General features: G+C 38.2%; 1 protein-coding gene across 1 annotated transcript in view; it reads left to right on the forward strand.

The window, feature by feature from the left end:
- Window positions 1–16,056, forward strand: part of LOC110343352 (transmembrane protein 182-like) — a 67,574-nt gene that overhangs the window by 26,223 nt on the left and 25,295 nt on the right. The window lies entirely within an intron of this gene.

The following is a 16,056-nucleotide window of genomic DNA, read 5'->3' on the forward strand; positions in this document are numbered from 1 at the left end:
AATACTTAAAAACAAAATTATGTTTCTATTCTGTTAGTTTGAAACACAGGTTGAACCATATGTTTACCAGAATATCACATATTTGAAGTTTTTTTACTCTTTGAATACTTCATTCAATTATACAATAAAATATAGTCATATCAACCCTGATTCTTTCTCTGTCTCTACTTAATCCTTCTTCTAAACATCAAGTCTCATATTTTTTAATAACTCACTAAAAATATCCAGTGAAGTCCTTATGAACATGAACATGGGGCCATCTAGTGAAACATGAGAAACTCACTAGTGCTCCCACCTTCAAAAAGGAATGATTCCCTCCCCCCAGCAGCTATCAACGCCAATAGGAGCTCTATGCAAGTTTGGGCCTGTAGAGTACCTTTCTTGTCTATGCTGGACTTTTGGGTGGTTTGGTCTTGTACAGTTCTTGTAGAGATAAACAGTTTGTGTGAGTTCCTGCGCAGAAAGACACTCCTCTGTGTCGTTCAGCTCCTACTTTCTCTCTGCCTCCTCTTTCTTGATGTTCTCAGATCCTTGGTGGTGAAGAAGTTAATAGAGATGTCCCAGCAGGGATGAAAACTAGGTCTATTACTCTCAAAACTTTCAACAGTTATACAACTCTCCACTGGTTGTAGATCAAAGAAAAAAAGAACATTCTTTGACCCAGGTTGAGAACAGTCTAGATCTATGAATACAAATATAAATATTTTAAAGGTTATTTGACAGCATGACCATTTAATAAAATCACAATAGCAGGTTCTATGCTAAGGCCTGTGATCTCCCTTACCAAAACCTGTTGATCAGTATTATAACATCATTCCTGTTGAGCAAGTTTTTAAACCAAATAAAAGTAGTTGGTTCCTGGCATAACTGTCATCACAATTGCACAAGTGAATACATCCTGCCTGGAAGGTCAGTGTTATAGCATGCACGTTCTAGCAATGGCTGAGACCATTAATTTCTTTTCCCCCAAGAACCCTACGTGTTCTTTTCCATTACTATGAATGTTAGCCAATAGGGAAGAGGTTTACCAATCAGATTTACAATGATATTTTTATATACTACAGCCAAAGTTTATGGTATATTTGGAAACAGGACTAAACCATCTAATTGTAGTATTTAAACAAGGACAATGTAACAGCTTGTGTTATTTTGGAAATTTGTGTGACCTCCCTGACCAATAGCATATTGGGAAGTTTCCCATGACTTGCACTGCTATTTTTATATAATAATTTATGTGTTTGGGGAGTGAGATTGTCTACCCATGCAAGGTCCCGCTGTTTAGAATATGTTTGTTTAAATTAACTTTGAAATCAGCTTCTTAACTAGTAGTTTTCCATGAGACTTTTTATTATTTTTTTCACATTTTACCATCACCCAAGAACCAGAGCCCTCAACCAGAGAGAGGCAGAACAGCACATGGAACCAGGCTATAAAACCCCAATAAAAAAGGTAAAGCCAAGCAGGGCTGACATTCTCATGAGCCAACTCAGTAGGAAAGAGGAGTACTTAGCATTAATATGAAGTTGCAGATCCACAGCAACAGCAACATAGATATCTTTATTTATTTATTTTTATATTTTATTTTCCAGTTTAAATTTAGATAAGAAACAAGGTTGCTTCACAAGTCAGTTCCAGGTCCCTCTCCCTTTCCCTCCCCTACTCCCGTTCCCTCCCCCCAGCCCCCCCATTATCCCCTCATTTCCCCAGGGAGGGTGAGGCCCTCCATGGGGGTGTCCACAGTCTGTCATTTCATATAGGGCAGGGCCTAGACCCTTCCCCAAGAGATCAGGGTGAGAGTGTACCTCACATTGTTCTATGAGACTTTTTTATATATACATAGTTTTGGGTAGCCAACTACAACCCTCTTCTCTACCACACCCTCTTGCAACCATCCCCACTTAATCCTTTAATTGCTGGCATTGAGCCATCTTCTTTCATATTGTCTGTATTCTATGATAATTCCAAAAATATTGAATTGGGTTGAAAGATAATAGGCTTCCATGTGGGTTTTCATACACACTATCTTTAGGTTAGTCCTCCTCCAATCCCTGGACTTCCCCAACTACTACATTTCTGCCTGAATAAATTTTTTAATGCTTTCCAAGAATTCCCTCCTCTGTTTTCATCTCACCCATATTCTACTATTTGCACTCATATGTTGTCTCTCAATAGCCCATGTCTCCTTCTTTTAGCTTCCACTTGTGCTCCAAGTTAAACACACAAAAACAAAAGACTTGAAAGTAGGACAAATATTAGGTAGAATATGTTATATTTGATTTTCTGGACATGAGTTAGGTTAGTCAGGATCTTACAGATTCTAATTAGTGATTCCTTTATTTGCATGTGTTTAGCGCTAATCATTTATTAGTATGTGATCATTCTGAAACAAGCAACAAACAAACAAATAAACTGACTAACAAACATGCCCAAAATCAAACTAAACCAAACAAAAAACTGGTTCTCCCTCTCTCAGGAATCACTGACTGAATGCCAGCAGCTCTTCTCTCCTCTTTCACATGGAATGATCTCATGAAATCATCCTCTATCACACTAGCATGGTATGGTCTTTGAAGGTTCTTTCGGACAGCCATGTTGTTGAGATTCATGGGAAAAACATTCCATTCTCGTCTCCAAGGAATTATCATGCAACAGTTGTCTTGGTTCACAAGCTCTCTCAACTCTCTGTGCCCTCTTCTGTTATGTTCTCTGAACCTCAGGATTGGGTTATAAATGCTCAATTTGGGGCTGGGTACCCCACAGATATTTACTTCTTTTTGCATTTTGACTGGTTGTAGGTGTTTCCAATAGTCCTCCTCTGCTTAAGAAAGGTTTTCTTTTGAAGAGATGTGATAGCTTCACTTATTTATGTATATATATTTAAAAGGCAATTGTGCAACTTAAGCAATATGACTGTAGTAGATTTTCCTCTAGTGACTATGATCCCTCCAACCATGGGTTATTGGCCAGGTATATAGTACCAGACATAAGTTACCTCCAATTGAGCAACTTTAAGTCCAATTAGACATCTGTTCAGTGTCTTAGAGACAAAAGTTTCAGTATTACTCCACTGGGAGATACCTTGGCTGTCATGTAATTTTTGTGGTTCTCAGGCTTTAAACCTGGGTGAAGCTTTGAAAACTTTTCTGCCTTAGCAAATTACCAAGGCAGTGCTTGTGACACTGAGAACTTGACGCTGAGAACTTGTCCCCTTAGAGGAGGATTCTAAGTCAGTATCAGGTTGATTTCTCAATGCTCTCAGACAGAAGTGTGTTGTGTCTTTAACAATAGGGTCCTACTTTCTGCGTTATTTATTTTTTCTACTGTGCTGATAAAATACAATGACCAAGGCAACTCAAAGAAGGAAGAGTTATTTGGGCTTATTGTTTCACATTGTTGGAGTTTATAATGGTGGGAACAGGAAACTGGAGCTTCACATCTTAAACTATTAGAATAAAACAGAGAGAGTGAATTAGAAATAGTGCAAATAGAGACAGATACCCACAGCTAAACACTGAACTGAACTCCTGGAACCCAGTGACAGAGATTGAGGAGTGATGAGCAAAGGGGTCAAGACCATGATGGTGAAACCCACAAAGACAGCTGACCAGATAAGGGGGGAGCTCTTGAATCCCAGACTGATAGCTGAGAGGCCAACAGGGGACTGATCCAGACTCCATGAATGTAGTGTCAGTGAGGAGGCCACAGAAATCACTGGGGCCTTGAGTAGTAGATCAGTGTTTACCATGGTGTATGAATGATCTTTGGGAGCCCACTCCACATGAAGGGATGCTCTCTCAGCCTGGACACACGGGGAAGGGCCTAGGTCCTGCCCTAGATGAAATGACAGACTTTGGAGATCCCCCCAAGGAGGGCCTCACCCTCCCTGGGGAATGATGTGGGGATGGGGTGGGGGTTGGGGGGGCTGGTGGAGTGACAGGGGAGGATGAGTGGGAAAGGGAGCTCGTATTGACATGTGAAGCATTCATGTTTCTAATTTAAATAAAAACATATTTTGAGAAAAAAGAAATAGTGCAAGAGTTTTAACTCTCAAATATTTCCTCCAGTAACATATTTCCTCCAACAAGACCACACTTCCTAAAGTTCCTCAAACAGTGCCACTAATGTGGATAAAACGTTCAAATGGCCAAGGCTATGGGAGGCATTTCTCATTTAAACTATCACACTTTTCTGTTCCAGCAGGCAGCCAAGAGCAATAGCAATAAAAAATTGTCTTGAGAGTCTCTTAGATGCTGGATTGGGGCACGTTTTCACAGTGTGGGATAACTGCATTAAAACAATATATTTGTGTGTGTGTGTGTGTGTGTGTGTGTGTGTGTGCATTAAGTGTGTGTATTTAAGTAAACTTGAAAAATAGGTTTCCTCATTGTTTTTCTAAGCATCTTTATTGATGGTTAACACTCCTCTTTAACTCTGTAACTGTGTTTCCCTCCTTCACAAGTTACATTTTCACTCCATTTTTTCTGTCTTTTCAATTCATAGCACCCATGTCTTCCTGCTCCCTCTGTAGAACTCCTGTTCATTCCACTCTCCAGGCATCTAACACTCCAGATTATAAACTCAAACCTGAAGATTCAGATTTAGAATCCATAAAAAGGACTTGTCTTTCTGAGTCTGAATTACTTCAGTCAGTATAATATTTTCCACTTTTATCTCTTTACCTGCAAATTTCAAGATTTAATTTTTCTTTATAGCTGAAAATAATTTTTCTCTCTATGTATGTTTGTATATACATATATATCACATCTTTGTTATCAGTTGATGTACATATAGGCTGCTTCTAGTCCCTAAATATTGTGAATATTGTGAATGACAACTGTCCTAGATTAAGGTTTTATTTGGTATTTTTAAGGTGTCCCTAAATTAGTGCTTTTTCCTTTCATTTAAAAAAGAATCAATATTTTCTTTAATTGACAGGTTCAATTCCTCTACTTTGTCTTCATGCCCTGATATTCTGTCTTCTACTTGATCTATTTCACTGTTAATGATTTATTCTGTGTTTTCTAGATGGGTCTTCAAATTTTTTGTTCTATCTTCTTTTCAGCTTAAGTTTTCAACAGAGTTTTTATCTCATTAATGAATTCAATTTTAAATCCTGAATCACTTTCTTAATTCCATTCAGATATTGGCTAGTGTTTTCTTGGACATTGATTCGGAGTATATTTCTGTCCTCTTTGTTTCTTTGAGATTCTTTAATTGTTGGAGCATATTCATTATTGTTTTTAATATTGCATCCTGATGTTTATTTTATCCGCACTGGTGAGCATTTCTATAGGATTAGTGCCTTCATTTTCATTTTTTTTTTTTGCTTTTGTGACAGGGCCTGAACATGTCAGTTTATTTAGTTTGTTTTGTGTCTGATTTGAGACTCTAGCCTGATTACATTCATTCTGCTTTAGATGTTGGTCAATCAGGGTTGATTTCAGGTTATATAGGAGGAGGTGAGAAGGTCAGCCCTTTGGATGATCAATATTGATTACAGAAACTGGAGTGATTCTAATTCATTATTAACCAGTGTGATTTAGGTTCATTTTATTATTTTTGTTATCTAAAATTATTTTTGTATAATATAACTTGTTTATGGTTTGCCCTTCCTCTATGCCTTCTAGTTTCTACCTGCCTCCCCTCCTATCTGTATCTACCCCCTTTCTGTCTCTCATTAGAAAACAAAGAGGCTCCAAAGAGGTAATAATAAAAATTAAGTAAAATAAAATAACAAACAAACCAGAACAGGACAGAACAATCAGAAAGAAAAGAGTATAAGAAAAGGCACAAAAAATACATAAAGACACAGACTCAGGAACTCATAAAAAGATAAAACTAGAGTTCATAATATATGTGAAAAGAACTCGTAGAGTAAAAACAGAGATAGAAAGAAATAGAAATAAAGAAGATTAAAAAACAAAAGAAAAAAAGCTTTGACATGACATTATGAGGCACAGAACCTCCAAAGTCAAGACACTGTCAAAGATGCCATTGAGTTTCTTTTCTGTTGGCCATCTCCTAGTAGACATGCAGCCTACCCTTAATTGCAGTTTGTTTCCCCAGTGAGACTCCCTTAAAGAAAACTAAATTTTCATTTGCAAGTGATCATCAATTGGAGATAACTTTAGGGTTAAGGCTGGGTGCATGAGTCTACTTCTCCTTGAAGTTCTAGGACCTCATCTTGTGTAGACCTGTGCAGGTCCTGTGCATGCTGCCTCAGTCTGTGTGAGTTCTTATGGGCAATGATCCTGTTATGCTTAGATGGCCTTGTTCCCTTGTTCCCTCTAACTTTTACACTCTTTCTGTCTCCTCTTCCCCAGGGTTCCCTGAAGCCTGAGGGAAGGAATTTGATGGAGACATCATCTTTAGGGCTGAGTACTCCCAGGTCTCTTACTCTCTGGATAGTGTCATCTGTGGATCTCTGTATTTGTTCCCATCAGGAGGAAGCTCCTCTGAAGATGGCTAAGCAAGGCATTGATCTAAGAGTATAACAGAAGGACATTAGGAGTCATTTTATTGCTATGTTTGTTTGTGTTTTTTTTCTTAAAGACCATTATTAATTGGTTTTACCAAGATCCCTGGGCTATCTAGTCTTAGGTTCTTGGTCACCCAGAGAATGACAGGTATAGTTTCTATCTGGTAGAGTAGGCCTTAAGTCATATCAGATATTGCTTGCTTCCTTCCACAAACTATGTGCCTTCATTGCACTAGCATATTTTACAGGTAGGACTTCATTGTAGATTAAAGAGTTTGTAGTTGGTAGTGTTCAGAGTGCTTCATGTACCAAAAACATAAGCCTGTAAGGGAGGAGGCTGCATGTAGACACCAGTTTGACTTCTTCATGTTCAATTATGTAGGTGTTGTCTTCAGCAATAGGTCTTGCCATCCATTTGTGGAGAGCAACCATGAGTCTTGGCAACAGTTTTGGTTTCTTAGGTTTTCTATAAGACCCCTTTGGCCAAAAACCTCAATTAGATGTAACCTATTCTTTGTAAGCTTCATTTGGTGATTTTATTTAGGTCAAATTCATGTATATGTATATGTATACGTATGTGTACATGTATGCTTCTACTGTATTAGACTTCCACAGAACCCCGTTAATTGTTCTTAGTAATTTATGGGTATTAAAGGTGGTTTGAGATTGACTTGGTAAAGTAAAAGAAACCCCCCTTTTGCAGCATCTAGATGAGAGCAACCAAATGTCTGAAAAAGCACATGAATTTGACTTTTGGCTATGACTATGCCTGGAAGGCAACACAAATCCATAGATCTGGATTAGACTTAGCAAATATATATATATATATATGTGTGTGTGTGTGTGTGTGTGTGTGTGTGTGTGTGTGTGTGTGTAAATATCTTGTCTGGCTCCATCCAAAAGAGCTCACAGTAGGGACTCCTCCCTAGGCCTGGAGAGGAGATAGCATGGGATGGGAGGTGTGCAGTGAGGTTCCAAGGTCAGACTTGGAACCTAACTCCTTCTCTCCTCTCCCATGCTCCCAATTAGCTCAGGAGATCTTGTCCCTTTCCCCTTCTCTTGGCATCATGTATGTCTCTCTTATGGTCCTCCTTTTTGGTCCTCCTTGTTTCTTAGCTTCTCTGGTGGTGTGTATTGTAGGCTGGTAATCCCTTGTGTTTATATGTTTTTATTGGTAAGGATAGCCCATTTCATTTAATGTTCATACTGGATGGTTTAATATGTTAACTTGACACAAGGTGAAATAATCAGAGGAAGGAATATCAGTTGAGGAAATGCCTCCATGATATCCAACTACAAGGCATTTGCTCAATTACTGATCAATGGTGGAGGGCCCAGCCCATGGTGGGTGTTGCCATCCCTGGGGTGGTCAGGTCCTGGCTTCTTAAAGAAGGTGGGCTGAGCAAGCCATGGGGAGAAAAACATTCAGCAGCTCCTCTGCATGACCTCTGTATCAGCTCTTGCCTCCAGGATGCTGCCTTGTTTGAGTTGCTGTCCTGACTTCCTTTGATGATGAACAACAATGTGAAGTGTATCCTTTTCTTCCCCAGCTTGCTTTTTGGTCATGGTGTTTCCTCACAGCAAAATAAATTTCTTACTAAAAGAATATTTAGTAAGAATATTTACTAAAAGAATATTTAGTAAAAGAATATTTACTAAAAGAATATTTAGTAAGAATAAATTTCTTACTAAAAGAATATTTACTAATTATTTTATTTTTTATGGTTTGGGTAGATTACTTGGTCCTTTATTTTAGTCCTTATTAACAAGATTTTTCTTTTTTCCCTTGCTTAACCTGATGGATTCCTTCCTATCTTTGGTCTGTTCATCTATAGTTTCATGCAGTTTATTGTTTCTTTGTATAGAATCCTGTAAAGTGACCTGTAAGTGTTTCTTAGTATTCCTTAATATTGGCTTTGTGGTTTTTGCATGTCCTCAAATGTCCCTATCATTCCATCAAAAATTTAAAGCTGGTTCTTCTAGAAATAGTCACCTTGATTGTTAATTATTTCCTTTTAGTTTTGACATACATTTTCCTTGCTTTTGGTTTTTAAGATTGCTGATGAAAAATCTATTTTTACTATGATTTGTAGTTGAGTTGACAATTGTTCCTCATAGTTTCTAATATTGTTTCTTCCTGTGTATATTTTATATGTTGATTATAATATGACATTAGAACTCTATTTTCATTCTTTTTTGATTCAGGGACAATTTTATTTGATTTAAAAACAAACAAGCAAAACAACCTCAGGAAAGGAAAGCTATAAATCTCAACAGCTTCCTGGAAGAAAATTGAGGAAAGAAAGAAAATAAAAACCAAGTCAGTTAATGGAATGAAGGTCTGTCATATTGCAGGGATGGGGCCTTCAAGAAAAAATGCCTTTGCATTTCCTCTCAGATCCCATTCCATGTAATCATGTTTTATAAATTGATCAAGTATCGTTCTTTAGAAGAGTCATATTTTCTTATGACTCTTTCTTGTTAATATATATTTGTGCTGTTAATTTTCATCTCTTAGTTTAAATATATCTCCAGGTTTTGTTCGGAGTTCTTGTTCATGAAAAACTGATCATTAAGGCCTGAACCTCCAATACCATTCATACAGAAGGAAACAAAATACTGTTCCAGCAACCAATAACAGCCTGGACAGGACTTAGAAATATACTAAAAATTGAGCAGACCCATAAATATATTGCCAATGACTATTAAAATGGAAATTACAAAATCAATGACAGATGTGATAGAAATTTAAAAGGTACTTAGTGTCCATGATAAATTAATAAATTCTTAGGACAAAAAGAAGCAATGAAATATGGGAGCAGAAATGAATAAATGAAAGGAACAAGGAGAGGAGTGAAGCAGAATTTATGCAAGTGGATTAAAAAGAGAATGATTAGGAAAGGAAAAAAGAAAAAGACAAAAATCCCAATAATTAGAATTTTGGTGTATAAATTAGCTAACTATAAGGATTACAAAATTCAAAAAGAATCAATGAAACAAAGAGTTGGTTCTTTGAGAAAATCAACAACATAGACAAACCTTTATCCAACCTAACCAAAAGGCAGAGAGAGAACCAGGATGTATCCCTATTGCATGAATGGACTTCAGGAGCCCATTCCCCATGGAGTGATACTCTCAGCCTAGATACACGTGGAAGGCTCTAGTCCCTGCCCCAAATGAGTTGACATATTTTGATCATTTTTCATGGAAGGCCTCACCCTCCCTGGGGAGTGGGTGGGAGATGGGTTGAGGAGGATGATGGGGAACATGAGAGGATGGGAGGGAGACAGAACTGGGATTGATATGTAAAATAAGATTGTTTGTAATTTAAATAAAAATTTATTTAAAAAGATAGATCTATAGATGATGGACAAATAGACACACACATACATACAAGCATGAAGTGGAAATTTGGAAAATACTAACGGAGGAAAATGCTAATGTGTGTGAGAGAGGAGGTGAGGAAACGGAGATATTTAAATCTGTATTTTCAAAAGGAATGCCGACATTGTCATTATTTTAGGAAGATCACTAACCTGAAGAAACCCTCACAAAACACTGTCTTGCGGGGATCCCCACTTGACCTACCTAATACAGAGAAATATTTGGTTTAAGGATAATAGTTCAGGGACTGTGGCTATTTTATTCATTCCAATGTTCATTTTTATTTCCTCAATCAGAGCCTATTGCCTGTCTCCAATTTATTTAAAAGTGATGAGTACTATGGGCTTAGAGGATTGATTGCACAGGGGGGACAAGACATGGAGACATCATGAATCTGCCCTTAAGTTTGTAAAGCTAGTCATGAGTTAAGCCTGTCAAGTACTTCTTAGTAGATTTTTTCTTGACCAGATACATGGGGACAATTTAAACTCATGAACTCATAAGAATGAAAGTAGTCGTTTATTCTAGAAAAGGGAAGATACATAAATATCCAAATGAATTAGTTGTAAGAGGAAAAGAGAAAAAATTAGGAAAAATAAGTTGGAAAGTGTTATTTGGACATGAGCATAGGTGGTTATTATTATTATTATTATTATTATTATTATTATTATTATTATTATGGTTTTTGAGACAGGCTTTCTTTGTGTAGCTTTGGAACCTGTCCTGGAACTAGCTCTTGTAGACTGGCCTGGCCTTGAACTCACAGTGATCCGACTGCCTCTGCCTCCCAAGTGCTGGGACTAAAGGTGTGGGCCACCACCATATGACAGGTTATTAAATGTTTTTAAGTAGATGTATGCTAGATTCATGGAAACATTCTAAAAATGGTGATACATTGCTGCTGTCACAACAGTGAATTGATATTCAGGAGAAAAGACCTGAACATTGCATGGGAAAATGTGCCCAGCTGAGTCTCATCAACAGCCTGGTTTAAGGAACATCCTTAGCCATCAGGGAAATGCAAATCAAAACAACTCTGAGATACCATCTTACTCCTGTCAGAATGGCTAGAATCAAAAACACCGAAGACAATTTATGCTGGAGGGGATGTGGAGAGAGAGGAACACTCCTCCACTGCTGGTGGGAATGCCAACTCATACAGCCTCTTTGGAAATCAGTATGGAGATTCCTCAGGAAAATGGGAATTAATCTACCACTAGACCCAGCAATTCCACTCTTAGGCATTTATCCAAATGAGGCAGGTTCATACAACAAGGGCATCTGCTCCACTATGTTCATAGCAGCATTGTTTGTAATAGCCAGAACCTGGAAGCAACCTAGATGCCCCTCAACTGAAGAGTGGATAGAGAAAATGTGGTACATTTACACAATGGAGTATTACTCAGCAGAAAAAAAACAATGGAATCTTGAAATTCGCAGGGAAATGGATAGCACTGGAAGAAACCATCCTGAGTGAGGTAACCCAGTCGCAAAAAGACAAACATGGTATGTACTCACTCATATATGGATTTTAGATATGGATCAGGATAGTGCCAGTCTGCACTTCCACAGATAGAGAGTCTGGGAAACAGGAAAGAACCTAAAAGATATGCATATATGCATAGTACCCAAGAGAAGAGGATGGAGACAAGATCCTCTGAATGGATGGGGAACAGGGCGAGGGGGTAGTGGGACCTGGGAAGAATAGAGGGGGTAAAGAGGAAGGGAGTTGGTCATGGGGGAACAGGAAGTTGAGGGGGTGGGGGTAGAATAGGGGGAAGAGGGAATCATAGGATCGAAGACAGATCAGGCACCAGAGTGACCTCGAGTGATCTAAAGGTATAACATCAATTGGCAAGCTAAGCAATAGTGGAAGGACCACCTCGAATGCCCATTCCTGATAATGAACTTGATGTCTATAACTATCCGGGAGCCTTCATCCTGGGACTGATGGAAGCAGAGGCAAACACACAACTAAGCACTGAACTGAACCCAAGGAACCCAGTGACAGAGAGAGAGGAATGATGAGCAAATTGGCAAAGAATGGGCTGGCAAAACCAGCAGAGACAGCTGATCTGAACAGGGGAGTGCTCTTGGACCCCAGACTGACAGTGGGGAGGCCAGAATGGGACTGATCTGGACCCCCCAAATGTGAGTGTCAGTGGGAAGGCCTGGACAACCTATGGGGCTCTGAGCTGTGGATCAGTGTCTATCCCTGGTATACAATCTGTCTTCATGTGCCTATAGCACAAAGAGAGATGCTCTCTCAGCCTGGACTCTTAGGGGAGTGCCTTGACCCTACCAAGAGTAAAATGATAGACTCTAGACATCCCCTATGTGGAAGGATTTGGCAATAGGGTGGGAGGGAGGGTGGAAGGGGAATGCGGGAGGAGGGGAGGGAGAGGGAACTGGGATTGACATGTAAAACAAGCTATTTAAAATTAAAATAAAAAATTCTAACATATGGTACTTAAAACTTGAAATAATAGCCAACCGTCATATGAGGAAGGTAAGGCTGTTTCAGTTGATGTTGCTGTAGGATGTGAAACACTAATTTTTAAACTAAAATAAAATTACTGGTTACTCTAAAATGAAAGAAAAATGCATATGATGAAAACCCAGATGGTCAGCAAGGCTGTCTGTGCACCAAGGTGGAAGATTCCACGAAAGCAGCTTCCTGTTCTATAACGTTGGCTAGAGCTAAAAGAGGATCATCCGCATGATTTTTAAAAATCACGCATCAATAAGAGAAGTGTATATTTCTGAAATTAGATGTTTTGGATCACAGGTTTTCTTTCAATTGGCCTGCTCTTAACCCCAAACAGATATTTTTTAGGCCCTGAGCATACTTTGAAAATCACGTATCGCTAGTGACTATATGGCCAAAGTAATTTTCTTGAATTTTGAGTGACTATGTCTATAATGTTTTAATGGAGAGTTTGGGATCTTTGGTATTTGATAGTCTTTCCTAATATCAAGTTCTTCATTTGGGTCTTTTGATTTTTAACTGACTCTGGAACACTGATTCAACTAATAAGGCTTATTCAGATATTAAGTTGTATGGGAAGCATTGTCAAACAACAGGTGATATTAAATTTTGAGTTGTATTTGAATAATGTGCTAATATATGATGAAAGCTTGTGTGGTACAGAAATCTAATAGTCTGACACGAAATTATTGGTCATAATTTAGAAATTAATTTTATTATGTAAATTATGAAATATTTAAGTGTGGCATTAAATATCACTGATCATTGCCAAAAAAAAAAAACAGAGTTCAAAAGTGTAGGGCAGAAAGAGTACAGGCTGACAAGAAAGTTGCCATGTTAAGGTTTATTAATCACTTCTCTCCAACTTTTCTGCAATTATAACATTAGGAATGGATTCTCACTGTGCCTGTCCTGAGACTACACTTTCTTACTGCTGTGCTTTGAATCAATTGCTTTGTTGTTACCTGAGAATACAGGAAAATGTAAAAAAAACACTTACTGATAGTTTATACTTTATTAAATCTAGAACATTAAAAGTAGACCATTGCTTTAAATGAATACAAAATATAATACTGAGAAATGTATTTCTATGTCTAAGTTTGGGAGTAATCTACTCTTCTTTAAAAATGAAAATATAATATGATACAATATATTCTGATTTTGATTTCCCCTCCTCACAGATCCTCAGCAACTTCCTCATGGACTTGAATTCATACACTTTCTTTCTCTCTCTCATTAGGATACAAACAGGCATCTAAATGTATAATGCTAAGAAAATAAAATTAGATAAAATAAAACAAAATAAGAGAATAGGACAAAGCAAATGAAGAAACAGAGAAAAAGAGACAAGGAAAAAGCTCAGAAAACAAATGGAGAAACACACAGATATACACACACTAGAAATCCCATAAAAACACAAAAATTGAAAATGTAATATTTACACAAATAACATGGAAGTTTAAAGAGTAAGCAAAGCCCTGACAAAGCATTTGGAGGGAAATCCAAATGTAAGACACTGAGAGTAAAAAATGGAGAGTTGGAGAGACACCATGTAGCCACTGGAGAAGCTAGATGTGAGGTAACAAACCATGAGCCTTGTGGTAAAATAGAAACTGATAGAAATGGGTTCATTTAAATCTGAGTGCTAGTCAGTGATATGCCTGAGTCATTGGCCAATTATAGTTAATATTAAACCTCTGAGTGGTTATGTGGGAACTGGCAGGTGAGACAAGAAACCTCCAACAACAGAAGGGTTATTTAAAATAGAGAAGATGGGTGTGTGTTTATGATGTCTTTCTCAGAGTGTTTGCTAGTGGTGAGGAGAAAAGCTACTGATTTCTACAAGTTGTATTTGTATCCTGACTGTTGAAATGGTTGTTTCTGGAAATTTTCTCGGACTTCTTATGCATAATATCATGTCATCTGCAAATAGGAATAATTTGATTTGTGTTGTAATAACAAACACTCCAGAGCAAGAACCACACCTAAGAGGCTTATAAAACACAAACCAGAATTACAAATGAATGATGGAAGGAAGGAAGGAAATAAAGGATTGAGAAAGGGAAGGAGGGAGAGAGAGAGAGGAAGGAAGGTAAGAAAATATGAAATTGGGTAGATAGAGAGGTCAGGGGATCTGGAACGTTGGGGGATAAAATATGTTCATAATACATGACATGAAATTCTCAAAGAATTAAAGGCATTGAACCTTATAAAATGAGTATCACATCACTCCTGTGGCTACTTCTTCAGTCTCTAAATTGACTCGATCAAGGGCCCAACAAACCTCTTTTGTCATCAGACACATGGACTTCTTCTATCTTGAGACTGGATTTCATGCTTCAAGTGGAACCAATTCAACCACTACCACAGCTGCAGACAGTAGGCTACTACTACCAGAAAACCTGTCATAGATGTTCCAGGAGGAATTTGATAGAAGGGTTACCCAGAGACTATATCCAGGGCCTGTTCAGCACCCCGGTGGAGAAAGGCAACACTGCATAAGCTAAGCAGGAGCTATAGACTGTGGTCTGGTCACCAAACAACCATAAATCTAAAATACTCTTCAATTTAAAATGTTTACTTGTTCCTTGAAGTTTCTTTTTTACTAAAAGCATATTTTATGCCAGTAACTTTTAATTCATTTTTCATATTTTATGGACAACTTTGCTTAACAAAATATATCTTTATATTTTTAAGGTGAAAAAAAATTCAAAACATGATGTTAAAAAACTGAAAGTATGACCAAAAGTATAGTAGAGAGAAAAACAACATGGATATATAGGGAGAAAAGAGAAGAAAAAAGAATTCTCCAATAAAGGAAAACATGAATAAATCAAATTATATGATTTATAATTAATTTATAATAAATTAATTATATTTATTATTTTAATTTTAAATAGCTTGTTTTACATGTCAACCCTAGTTCCCTCTCCCTCCTCTCCTCCCGCACCCCCCACCATGACCCCCATCCTCCCACCCTATTGCCAATTCCTTCCAAATAGGGGATATCTAGAGTCTGTCATTTCACTCAGGGTAGGATCCAGGCACTCCCCCAAGAGTCCGGGCTGAGAGAGCATCCCTCTTTGTGTTATGGACACACGATGTCTGTTAGTATTCGAGGGATAAACACTGATCCACTGCTCAGGACCCCATAGGTTGCCCAGGCCTCCTCACTGACTCTCACATTCAGGGGGTCTGGATCGGTCCCATGCTGGCCTCCCAGCTGTCAGTCTGGGGTCCAAGAGCTCTCCCCTGTTCGGTTCAGCTGTCTGTGCTGGTTTTGCCAGCCCATTCTTTGCCAATTTGCTCATCGCTCTCTCTGTCGCTGGGTTCCTTGGGTTCAGTTCAGTGTTTAATTGTGGGTGTTTGCCTCTGCTTCCATCAGTCACTGGATGAAGGCTCCAGGATGCTTATAGACATCAAGTTCATTATCAGGAATGGGCACTCGGGGTGGTCTCTACACTATTGCTTAGCTTGCCAATTGGTGTCATCCCTTTAGATCACTAGAGGTCACAATGGTAGAAAGGGGGAGAAGAGGAAGAGAGAGTAGGTCATGGAGGAACAGGAAGGTTGACTGGGGGGTAGGATAGGGGGAAGAGGGAATCATAGGTTAGAAGACAGAGATCAGGCTTACTCCCTTTTGTATAATTCCCATCTTTAGGGATATTTATCAGCTGTTCTTTCACTGTATTTGTGATAGCTGGGG

This window comes from Mesocricetus auratus, unplaced genomic scaffold, assembly GCF_017639785.1.
Source record: "Mesocricetus auratus isolate SY011 unplaced genomic scaffold, BCM_Maur_2.0 Super-Scaffold_100003, whole genome shotgun sequence".
NCBI classification, from domain to species: domain Eukaryota; kingdom Metazoa; phylum Chordata; class Mammalia; order Rodentia; family Cricetidae; genus Mesocricetus; species Mesocricetus auratus.